Here is a 13,153-nt window from a genome sequence, read left to right as displayed (position 1 = left end):
TCTGTAAGCTCTAGTGTTTGAGCTTGTGGCAAGCAGACAGTATGTAAATTTGCTCTTCCTTTTGCCTATAAATTACTTTCGGAGTTAAAGAAAATGCTATGTATATGTATAAACATAATATTAAAGTAGGCTGTCTACTTCTAGTCGACTACTATTCTCATTTGTGTTTTATAAATATACATATATGGCCTTTAAAAGCAAACCTTCGCAAGCACAAAAATTGATAAAATCTCTGGCGTACAAAATAACCGACAATCAGATGGGCAAACGCAAGCAGAGTAAAGCCAAACAGCAGCAGACTAAGAAAAACAACAATAACAACAATCAAAAGCACTCACAAATGTAAACAAAAATTTGCCACATTATGTTGGCATATGTGAGTAGCTGTAACAGCAACTCGTCAAACTCAACTAAATTGGCCACCGTGGCGTATGAGCAACAAAGCATAACAAGCCAGCAGTATATGGATATGCCTGTATGCTAACACACAATTTATCTAATGCGGGTTAATTTGTTACGCATATACCATTACTACTACCGTAACAACACCAAAAACACTAAGTAATACAACAAACTCTACATAGCAATGCGCATATCAGCAACAAAATGGTTACAAGCATTTACAAAATAACAGAGCAAAATTTCAAGTTGGACTAATAAAAACAGCAGCACGAAGTTTGCGCATTAACTTGAAGGTAGCAGACGACATGACATGAGCATAAATTGTTGGCGTGTGGGTAGACACAGCATAGACGGCAAAGGGCAGCCGCCAAGTGGCAAGCTGCAGGCGACAACCGACACGCGGCGCCAGACGGTGAGCGACACAAAGAGTTTCGAACAGATGGTTAGACAGTGATAAGAGAAACTTTGGCTTGACTAAGGGCGTTGCACTTGCAGTGGGGGTAGCTGAGAGCTGCGAGCTGGAGTTAAATAGTTCGTTAGAGGAAATTTTAGATTCGGTAATTTAATATTAAATTTGTATTAGAAATATAAATTAAATTGGGTTTTGTTGTTATTTTAAAGTGCATTTTGAAGCGATATTAATTTTTATAGATTTCAAAATTTTTTAAAATTTTAGTTAACTTGGTTAAAATAAACTTATCTTCGTTAAAAAAGAAAATATTTTTATTATTTGCAGTACTGTGATCTATATTCAAACTATTTTTGCTTAATTTTCGCCTCCAGGTTTAAATTTTATTTAGTTTAGCATACCTTCAGGCGCTTTTTTGAAATATCTATATTTACTGCGCTATTATGTACATATGTGCTCGCATTAATACAATATACAAGAAATGAGCTTAAAGTAGTTATGTATTGAAATTGCATGTGCATTTTTATAGCCAAAGGAAAATTGGAGATTTATAATATACATATGTTTGTATATAAATCATCAACGTAACGAGCTGTGTTGATTTAGTATATACGCAACTAGTCGTTCTGAAATTTTGCATGCACCTTTTTCTCCCCAAAAAACTGTTAATTTGTTACTATCGTCGATATTGGATCACTATAGCATATAGCTGTCATATAAACTGACCAGTCAAAAACAAGTTTTTGTATGAAAAACTTTTTTGTTTGACAAGATATCTTCACAAAATTTGGTACGAATCATTGTATAAGACAATGCTATAAGATTTGTAGAAATTTTTCAGATCGAACCATTATATGATATAGCTGTCATACAAACTGACCAGTCAGAAACAAGTTCTTGTATGAAAAACTTTTTTGTTTGACAATATATCTTCACGAAACTTTACATGAATCATTGTACAAGACAATGCTATAAGATTTGTAGAAATTTTTCAGATCGAACCATTATATGATATAGCTGTCATGCAAACTGACCAGTCAGAAACAAGTTATTGTATGAAAAGCTTTTTTATTTTAAAAGATATCTTCACTAAATTCAGCAGAGATTTTTTGACCTTACGCAAAGCTACAATATCTGTAGAAATTTTTCATATCGGACCACTATAACATATAGCTGCCATACAAACTTAACCATCAAAATTATGTTTTTGTATGGAAATTTCTTAATTTGTGTATAGAATCCCAGCTTTGGTGCAACCGAAGTTAACATTTTTTCTCATATAAAATTTATCCCATTCAATTTAGTTATTTTTATTCATCATACGTAAAAAATTTCTCTTACAGTTCAGCAAAAATGCACTAACCACAAATATAACATGTAAGCATGTATGCTGTTGTATTTAAATTAGCCAAATTAAGGTTAAAAACTTTCTATAAATTTACAAAATGCTATGTATTTTCATTTATTTGCAATTAAATGTAAACGCTTGTTTTTATTGCTGTACTACATGCTAGTGCACGAAAAACTGCAGTAATTTCTAAAAAAATGGAAAATATTTACATTATCCAACTTTTGTTGCGTTTAGTTCACCCTAAGCGGCGCGATACTCTAATATTCGCCGCAATGGGATCATTTAAAGCTCATTATTACACAGAATGGGATTAGATAAATATTTTGTATTTGAAAATTTCCAAAACAAAGCGAAATTTAGTTAAAAATTACATGCGTGCAATTGTTGAGAAACACACCGTCGTATTTATTTATGTTAATTCAGGCACTTGCATGTTGTTTAGCTGCTTTTTTATGTTTTGTGAAATTGGAATTGTACATATTTGGAGTTAAGCTAGCTGTACTAATGGAAAAATGCATTTATGCGCACACCATTAGTACTGATGCAACGTCTGGGGATTACAAGCGCAACTTTTACCAAAAACTCGCATTTATTAGCTAAGCACCGAGCGCATATTAATAAAATGTGTCTATAAATCGTATAGGTTGGCGCATAAATTATTTAATGGATTAGATGTAAGCGTGTGCATGCATATAAGCGTGTGTGTGTTACTTTTACGCATTAAAAATTGTGTTTAGAATTGCAATTTAAGTTTATTAACAAAATTAAATTATTTAAATAATGGGTTTTGTGTGCATTTGCAGTAGAGAGTCAGTTGCCATGGCGTATGTGTAACATATTTTAATGGCGATACTCAGTTGTAAATGTTGAGTTGTGGTTTGGTGTTGATTAACTTTATGAAGTGTATAAAAAAATAAAAAACAAATAAATAATATTAAAAAAAAAATTAACAAAACTAATTTCAAAAAAAATTAATTAATATTTCAGTAAAAACAAATTTTGTAAAATTTTTTACTAAAAAAAATTAAAAAAAAATTTCAGTTCAATTAAAAATTTTTTTACATTAAATAAAAATTTTGAATTCAATTAAAAATTTTTTTGCATTAAATAAATAAAAATATTTAAAATTAAAAAAATAAGAATTAATTTTTTAGTCAAAAAAAAAAGTTTTGAATATAAGTTCGAATTTTTTGCAAAAAAAATATGTGTATACAACTTCTTTTATACTTGCCATGAAAATTAAAAAAAAAATTTTGAATTTAATTTAGAATTTTTTTACATTAAATAAAAAATATTCAAAAATTAAAAAAAGTAAGAATTAATTTTTTAGTCAAAAAAAAACATAGTTTTGAATATAAGTTCGAATTTTTGCAAAAAAAAAAAATGTGTTTTATACTTGTCATGAAAATTAAAAAAAAAATTTGGAATATGAGTTAGAATTTTTTTTACATTCACTATAAAATTTTGCTGCATTTGTTATATAAAATATCTATTTTAAGAAATTTAGACAAAAACTCGATTCCATAAATAATTTTATAAATAGTCAAAAAAGGATTTTTGCTTGCACTCGTGTTATAGCACCAAAAATCTCCAATGACTTGTTTTTTCTCTAATAAAATAATTTTATTTAAAAAAAAATTGATTGAACTAGCCCATATTTTCGATATTTGACATTTTTTTCTACTTCGAATGTGTATAACTGCCCATTTTATATGCGTAAAGCAACACTAAGGCATAACCTCCATTGCGTATGCGTTACTTTATGAATTAACCTTAGTTTTCAATGCTTGACAATATTTTTTTATTTCAAGTGTATATACCTAGCCATTTTATATGTTTAAACAACTCTAAGGCTTAATATCTACCTTGACACCACTGCGTATACGTTACTTTTAGATACGAATTTTTCTTCTATAGCGCCATTTGCTCGCTATATCTCGAAAATGTGACGATTTTCAACAACAAATATTTAAGTTTCTTTAAAATTTAATATTCTTTAAAAATTCAAAGCTTTAAGAACAGAAAAAGTTTATATTTTGCAAGCTAATTTTCTATCTTGAGCCTTTAAAGCTACCCTCAAGCATAACTCGTACATGGGCGCCACTGCGTCTACGTAACTTTTAAATAACAATTGTCTCAAAATTAACATTTCTGCGCGATATTATGAAAATACCATGATATTTATTCACAAATAATCAGTTTTCTTTTAAAATTTAATATTTAAAATCGGGAAAAATTTCAGCATTCTGAATACCCTGTTTTTAATACCATATTCTGAGTCTTTAAAGTTTGAAACAAAGACACTGACTCTAGCAAATATATATATACATATATATATAAACCCCTGTGCATCTGTCAACATATTTTGTGTTATATATGTGAAATGTTACATGCCTCCAATTTAGTGGTATGCGCTTGCTGCGGCGACAACTTTTCCTCAGTCAAAGCATACACACTAATGAAGTTTATCATTGTTAACGAAGACACAAAGAATGCGCGCATATGTGTGTGTATGGCAATAAAACCACTTTTGTGCACATTTATTCCTGCATTTTTTATGTCAAAACTATTTCATACAAAGGCGTTGTCGCTTACGCACAAGCAACCATGGTGATCCTTAGTACTATAGCAATGGCAAAGTCAAAGCTATGCTAAAGTGATGCTTAAACTATTGCAACAACAAAGGCTGTTGAAAGAAAATACCATATAAATTACATAAAGGGAATAGCAAGCATGCTTAATGGGTGCACAAGGGCTATATGTACGTTGGAGTTTATGAAATTGGGAGAATGTGAACTCAAGTAGTTGACGAACATTGTTAAAGAATATTATTTAAGGAATTATAAGAGCTGTTGTTTCAGATTTTATCTAATATATGTATTTATTGTAAAAAAAAGTAAGGAAAATTGTTAAGTATCAATGAAGGAATATTTTATCCAAACATTTTTCACTTTTTTGTATATATTTAAGCATATAACCCAACATGTATTCAACTATATGGCAACTCTCCAACTTCTACAGCCATTTTTATGCCCATATATGCATGTTTAGTAAAGTAAGCATAAATTATATTACAGCGCTGATGCAGACGGCGGCGTGAAAACCGCAACCGCCCCTACTACCTTTGCAACCCTGTATCCGCATATTTTGCATGAAAAAATTCACAAAAACTTTTCATCATGTTGTCGGCTTTGTTGTGTGTAGTTTTAGTTGTTGTTTTTGTGGCTGTCATAATTTGACATGTGTTTGCCAGAAGCTGCATTGTTGTTTAGTGTAATTTCATTTTGTACAGCATGCTGCTGTTGCTGCTGACACTGTGATTATTAAATGCAAGACTTTAAGCAACTGAATTGCAGCAAATTTTATTGAAACAAAAAATTGTTGCAGTAATTGAAAGCAGAGCTTATTTGAAGCGTTGTAGAAATAGTTTAAGATTGTTGTCATTGTGAATTGTACACTAAGCGCCTAGATGTATGCCACAGGTGAAGTTTAGTGGCTTACTTAATTTTTTTGTTTTATATTTTTTTGATTCAAGAATCTTGTAGAGAAAAATGTAGTGAGCAGGTCTGTTTAAAAAAAAAAAAATTTTTTTAAACTTATTTTGAAAATTTAAAAATATTGTTGTAAAACATATATAGTACATATGTATATGTATACTTTATGTTTGAAAAGAAGAAAAAACGAAATTTGTCAAAAAGTTTTTTGAAATTTACATTTTTTCGAGAGCCATTTTCTAAAATACCTACAAGTCATGTTAGTAATTTTAATTTTTTTTTTGAAATATTTAAGTTTTTTAACTAATTTATGTTATAAATATTTCTAAACTGAAAGCAGCGATGTTTTTTAAATAGCAAATAGTCAAATACTGTAGTGGTTATGGAACGTCTAACAAGCGCCTAGATTTATGCCACAAGCAATATGTATTGGAAAAATATATTTTTTTGATTCAAAAATCCTTGCTGAATATATTTGATTTTTTGAAAAAAAATAAAATTTTCGAAACTTTTTTGAAAAATTTTTTTTTTTCATTTTTTATAATTTTGTTGTTCAATATATACAAAGCATGTTTGATTATTTGCATACAATTTTTAATCAAAAATCGAGTTGTAAAATAATTACTGACCATATTTGATTTTTGAAAAAAAATTTTTCGAAATTTTTTTTGAAAAACTATTTTTCAGATTTTATAATTTTGTTGTAGAGTATATACAAAGCATGTTTGATTATTTGCAAACGAAGTTTTGTCGAAAAGTTTTTAAGATTTATTTTTAAGATAATTTTTTAAAAAAGATTTTTTAAGATTTCATATTTTTTAAAAAAGATTTCAAAATTTTTTCACTTCTCTTCGCATAATTCAACAAATCTGCACACAAAATGTTGCTTTATGTGTGTACAAAACCGTTAATTTTCGAAAAAAAATCTGTAATTGTTGCCGGCGATTATGTATTTAAAGCGGTTTTTGGTTTAAAAGAACACTTTTACAGACGTTGTAGAAAGCAGCCTGTATTTTCAAAAGCATTTTTGCAGCCATACATACATACATCAGTATATTTAGCCGCTTTAGCGTTGTCTCTGCGCATGTGTGTTTGTGTGTCTTGCTTGTTTTTGCTTTCGGCGGCATTTTGTTTATTTACATTTTCGGCTTTAGCTTGGCTGGCTCGCACACAAGCACACACACACATGCACGCATACAAGCGTGTTCTTGTGCGCGTCAGGCTGTTGTGGTAAGCAGCGTGAGTTGCAAAGTAAAAAAATATAATAATTTAAAAACAAAATTACCCAAAGCGTTTGTTGAAAAAGCGGATTTGCGCCACTTTTCGCTTGAAGCACGAAAAAAAAAGTGTAGCCGAGGCGCAGCGAAACTCTTTTGACTCCCTACGAAGAACAGCGACTCCAGCGTTTTTTACATTTTTATTCACTTGCAGCTGTTGTTGTTATTATTGTTGTTGCAGATTTGCGCTAACAATGCGCGCCGGCGTGCGAGTGCCGCATTGCGAGCCTCGGGGAATTTAAGAACTTTTTCGACAGTAACATTTGTTTTAGAAAAGCGCTTGTTGTTCTTGTTTTTTTTATCTACATGCTGATTTCTTTTCAGTTAACGGTACGCCCTTTGCTGTAAAACTTTTCTACCTTTATTTTGCTGTCACTCCCCTCAGCGCTGGGGCGGCGCCTTCCCTCAGCGCGGCAAAAGTTTATTTTGTTAGCGAGTTGTGGCTGTTGTTGCTTTTGCTAAATTTGTCCCCAACTGATAACAAAATTCGTGTGTAGCGTAAACAACGTATGGCATGTGGCATGTGGCACACGATACGCTGCGGCGTTATGCCGTGTGTGGCGGCATGCGTGTTGTTGCATGCGCTTGTGTATTCGTTGTGGATTTTCTACGCGTTTAAAATGCCGCGCTGGGAGTTGCACGAATTTAATTTTTAATTTTCAAAATAAAAGTTTCGTGTTTTCGCTACGGCAAAATGTTCTTATACGCCGTATTTCGGCGGAAATGGCATGCATTGTTTAAGAAGCAGACAAGCTGGTTGTTTGTAAATGTGATGAAGTGTTCTTTCTATAGACAATGCGAAATTAAGAAGAAATATTGCGGTTTGCAGTTTGGTTTTCGAAAACTTGCAAAAAATTGTTTTCGAAAAAAGTTGTGAAATAATTTTTCTTTTTGTTAAATGTATATATATTATATTTTTGTTTCATAACTACTTTTACTTCAGTTGACAATTTAAATAGTCTGCTTTAAGGCGCTTTTGAGAAATATTTTTATTATTGGTTTTTACCACATAATCAGTGTTCCTGGACAATTTTTTGCAATCACAAATGCGAATTTTCTTTTGTTGACGATTTAGATAGTCTGCTTTTAGGCGCTTTTCGGAAAAAAAATTTTGTTATTGGTTTTTCGACTTTAATTGTGATAACTGTAAAATTTTTTGCAATCATAATTGCTATTTCGTTATTGTTGAAATTTTCAATAGTCCGCTTTTAGGCGTTCGAGTTTTACTATTGCGAAATCTTTGTACGTTTGCGTATTTACATTGATATGAGGGTGAATGAATACATTTTTTGTGCAGTATAAATCGATATCACGTTAATATGGTTGCCACACGAATATATAAAATTCACTTCGAAAAAATAGGCGCTTTCGAAACAATTTTGTTAGCGTTTTATTTTTGGTTCTTACGTCGTAATCTTTATTACCGTAAAAAAATTCGCATTTATGATGGTAATTTACTTTTGTTGACGATTTAAATAGTCCACTTTTAGGCGTTCGGGGTGTTCCCTTTGAGAAATCTTTGCATATATCCGTGTTTATCTTATTATGGGTGCGAATAATCAAAGTTTTTGTGCAATAAAAATCGAAATCGTTTTTATAGGGTTGCCAAACGAAAAAAAGATAAATTGAAGTATAACCAAAAAAAAAAATTGAAAAATTCTTGCCTAGAATCTAAATATTTAATTTAAATTGCGTACCTATCTCAATTCAAAAAATATACAAAAAAAAAACAAAAAAAATTATGTAATTATATATATTTTATATTATATTTAACCTAACACCTTAGCATTATAAAAAAACATTTTTTAACCCAAAAGGATAAAAGTTTTATTTTTCTTTAGTCATTTGGTGTTCTTTATATGATTTTTTTTGTTTGATTGCGTAATTTTAAAAATTTAATTTAATTAATTGAGCACTTTTAGAAGAAGAAATTTTTTTTTATGTTCGTGTAAAAATGTACATATTCATTTATTATTTTTTTAATTTTAACTTAAATTTTAAATTTAAATTAAATTTTTACTTTATATACATTATATATTTTCTTCTCTCACTGGCAAAATCATTTTACTTAACGAAAATATCTTTAGCAAAATTCAAAGCCATGACTCTATAAAGCTAAATACCATATTTATATGTTTTATTTTACAAATATATGAACAAAACCACTTGAGACAGCGACATACCACAACAGCTGTGAGCGAACTGTCAATGAGCAAGCAGCTACATGCCAAAACATAAAAAGGGTTGCATATTTCTAGGCGCTTTCTGTATTTAATACAATAGCGCGCAAAGTGTTTGATATGAAACCGAGGTTGAAAAGCGTAGCTAATGATGAACTACACAAAGCAGCACCATAAAAAGACCGCCAGCATTTTTAGTTCATAAATATATTAACATTTTTGTGTATGTACATATGTGTATACTAGAAAGTACATATAAATCAAACTCGAAATAATTAAATGAATATCGTTTATTTATTAATGTTGATTATCAGGTACAATAACCACGTGATAGTGCCCTGTTTAAGACGAAATGCGTTGTTACGCCTAAATGTACGCAATTGAGGTTTATGTGGGAGAAATATGCTGTAAATATTGCATTAAAATGGATAAAAAATAATATTACTAAATTAAGAAAGTTGTTGAAGAAAAAGGATTAAGAAAGGATTAATTAAGGATTTTGTGTCTTGGGTCTGTTCCACCAAAAATTAGAGTATTTCTTTATATTAGGGATTTTGAGTTTGAATATTTAATTTTAGGAGATTCGGACCCTCTCCTACCAAAAATTTGAGAATGTTTTGTTTGGGTATTAAGTTTTAGGGGGTTTCGAGTCTTTCCCACCAAGAATTGGGGGATGTAAATTTGGGTATTTTGGCTAGAGAAAAAATAATGAATAGCAATTTTTAGAGCTGCTACATTTAACTTGCACCATTTTTACTTCCAAAACTTCCAAAGTGCTTCATACTATTTAAAGCGTAAACCATTTGGTGACGCCCACTGTATGCACCGCACCCGCACTTTTAACCCCTACTGCGCGCCAAAAATTACCATACGTCATAATTAAAATTGCAACGCATGCACCAGAGAGTGTGGCAAGCCTTCACATTGCCTTTGCAACCACCCACGCATAATGCACAGTTATTTTACCTTGTGCCTTTGTGCTTTTCGCGCCGTTGTTGTAATATGTTAATTAAAAAAATGTCTTTACTGGAGACGACAATTTCGTCGCAGCGCGTTTAAGTATACACACCACAAAGCGGCCAGTGTGTGTGTGTGTGTGTGAGCGCTGTAAATAGACGTAAGGGCATGAGTTTACAGCAACAGCGCTGAAACACGCCACAACACGAGCAAATGCATTGGAAATCTTAATGCTGCTTAAGATTATGTGACTTTCTGTTGTACGTCACAGCAGAAAGCAGCAACAACAATGGCGCTGCATGTGCGTGCAGTAAGAACAACGCGTTCATTTGCACAACCGGCTTTTTGCGTTTTCGCTGTGTGGCGGCGCGTTGAGCGGCGTCTCTGTGTGTGTATTGGTCTTGTTGTGCATGCGGCAAGCAGTCTGCGGTAGAATGACTTCCGTCAAGGGAAATGACTACCTGCCATGCATGAATTTCTTAAACAACGTGGAAGGTGGAGCGCATGAATTTATGTAATAACATGCACATATATACCGTTGTAGGTGTATTTGTATGTGTATGCCTTGCGAAAATACCCCCGTACCACTTGCCGCATTATCGTTACTTTCATTAAGTCCCCACCCTCTGCCGCACTCACTTCATTGGTATGCTTATGCGGCGACTCATTTGTGCGCAGAAAATAAATTAAAGATGATGAAAATGCATTTTCCGCCGCAGAAGCTGAGGACATGCTTATAATAAGTATAAACCTTTACTCAAACACACCCACACATATATATACATATATGTATATTTATACAATATACATAGTTAACTGTAAATAAATGCTACACATGCTCGCGTCTGTCTAAGTATTTGTGCGCCCGTTTGCATAATTATGAACTTGAAAACTGTCGCTTACATTCATTCACAACGTCCGCCGGGACGTATGAGTAACATTGAAATCAAGCGCATGAGTATAATCCACACAACATTTACTCAGCCACACTCACCTACACATGTGAGTGACATATGCGCGTATAAAACAAAGCCGTCGCTTGGCGCTCGTTGTGCAATGAAGCAGGAAGCAGCAAAAGTAGGAAGCAAAGCCAAGGAAACAGGATAAGTAAAACCGGCGGATGAGAGCGGAAAACGGAAAGCTATATTCACGGTTAGTCTAAGTTGGCTAAGCAAATAGAAAAATGCATACACAAGCATATACTATAATGGGTATAATGCTATGTAGCAGTATGTGTGCGCATAATGCAAATAATAAGTAGTAGATTGCATAATTATTTAAACGAGGACACATAATATACAATAATATACATACATATGAGTTTTTATATGCTTTTTTCGAAAGCTCTGGCTTTGTATGGGTTTCATTATTTTACCTTATTACTCACATATGTAATGCATGTATGTCTGCGAAGTATTTATGCGCTTTTTACCATTTTTGCCGAGACAGTGAAATGACTGCTAAATACAGGAAATAATGCAGCTTTATGGTTGTGTATGTGTGCGTGGTGGTAGAGGTAGAGTTTGTATTAATTAAAGCAGGCTTTTGTTTAAAAAAAATTTAAAAAAAAATAAAAAAAATTTTTATGATTTTAATGAAAGAAAAAAGTTAATTTTGATCAATACATAATGATATTTTTAAAATTTTTAAAAAAGTCACACAAAATTATTACTTAAAATATTTTTTTAAGATTTGAATGAAAGAAAAACGTATTTTAAATTGTTTATTAAAATCAAATAAATATAGAATTTAACTTTAAAGCAGCTTTTGTATTTTTTTCAGCACTTCCCAAAAATGAAAGGTGAAAAGCTCCAGCAAATCAAACGTAAGTCTTTTTTGAACTTTTTTATATTAAATCTTTTTAAAATAGAAAAATTAACCAAAAGCTTGAAAAGCTTTCAAAAATCAAACGAACGCCTTTTTGAAACCTTTTATCTTTAAAATGAAAGCTTTTCGAATTTAAAATTTTAAATAAAAGCTTAAAAAGCTTCAGGAAATCAGACTTAAGTATTTTTGAATTTTTCTTACTAATAACGGTGATTAGCGAAAGTTTTTTCAAATTTGCAATATCAAACATAGCTTGAAATCCTTCAGAAGATCAAATTTTGATCGGTTTGTAACTTTTTCACGATAATGAAAGCTTTTTTTTTAAACTTTTTTTGAAATAATGAAAGCTTTTCAAATTTGAAATAAATGCTAGAAGCTTAAAATGCTTTAGAGAATCAAACTTTAGAATTCTTTAAAGTTTTTCCTAATAATGCAAGTTTAAATCTTTTTGGATCTTCTTTTTGCCAGTAATAAAAGCTTTACAAATTTTAACATTAATCAAAGCCTTTAAAAGTAGGGGAAACTCCGACTTGTGTCTATGTAAATCGTTTTTTTTTTGGAATGATGAAAGATGTTTCAACTTTATATATTAAACAAAAGCTTGAAAAAACTCACACTTACGGTGTTTAAATTTTAAGCATTAAGCAAAAGCGTGGAAAGCTTCTTAATTTTTTTTTACCCAATAATGAAAACTTTTTATGTTTAAAATACCAACCAAAAGCTTAAAAAGCTTCAGTAAAAGAAATTAAAGGTTTTTTTGGGAAATGCCGGGAGCCAATGTTAATGTTTTTTGACGTTTTTACCCAATGATGAAAGCCTTTCATATTTGAAATTCCTTCCAAAAGCTCTTGAAAACCTGTAAAAAAGCGAATTCGAGTAATTTTTGGAAACTTTTTCACAAAGGTTTTCAAAATAGAAGTATTAAACAAAAACTTGAAACTTTTTTCCAAAATTTTGAAAGATTTTCATATTTAAAATACCAAACCAAAGTTTGAAAAGCTTTTTTTTTGTAAACAATGATTTATTTTCAAATTTTTAAATATTTATCAAAAGCAAAAAGCATCGGCATTTGAAAGATTTTATACAAAAGTGAAAGCTTTTCAAAGTTGGAATATTGGCAAAAACCTTAAAGGCTTCAGAAAATCAATTCGACTTTTAAACAAAAGGCTGAAAAGTTTCCAAAACAAAAAACAATTTTATGTCGTTTTGGAGGGTTTCACAATTGTTTTGGTGAAAGCTCTGAAGAGTTGGAGCTT

At 31.1% G+C, this 13,153-nt stretch overlaps 1 protein-coding gene and 1 long non-coding RNA gene across 9 annotated transcripts in view; one reads left to right on the top strand and one right to left on the bottom strand.

Annotated features, from left to right (window-relative positions):
* The window catches only part of LOC126762930 (teneurin-m), a 517,900-nt gene that overhangs the window by 109,743 nt on the left and 395,004 nt on the right, over nucleotides 1-13,153 (bottom strand). The gene's annotated exons all lie outside the window — the stretch shown is intronic.
* The window catches only part of LOC126762931 (uncharacterized), a 173,819-nt gene that overhangs the window by 41,515 nt on the left and 119,151 nt on the right, over nucleotides 1-13,153 (top strand). For both annotated transcript variants that reach the window (XR_007667536.1, XR_007667535.1), the window contains exon 2: nucleotides 11,853-11,895. This is a non-coding gene — a long non-coding RNA (uncharacterized LOC126762931). The remainder of the gene's footprint in view (nucleotides 1-11,852; nucleotides 11,896-13,153) is intronic.

The sequence above is a fragment of the Bactrocera neohumeralis genome, chromosome 6 (assembly GCF_024586455.1).
Source record: "Bactrocera neohumeralis isolate Rockhampton chromosome 6, APGP_CSIRO_Bneo_wtdbg2-racon-allhic-juicebox.fasta_v2, whole genome shotgun sequence".
NCBI lineage: Eukaryota > Metazoa > Arthropoda > Insecta > Diptera > Tephritidae > Bactrocera > Bactrocera neohumeralis.
The sequence above is the reverse complement of the archived record's forward strand: the minus strand, read 5'-3'. Positions and strand labels throughout refer to the sequence as shown.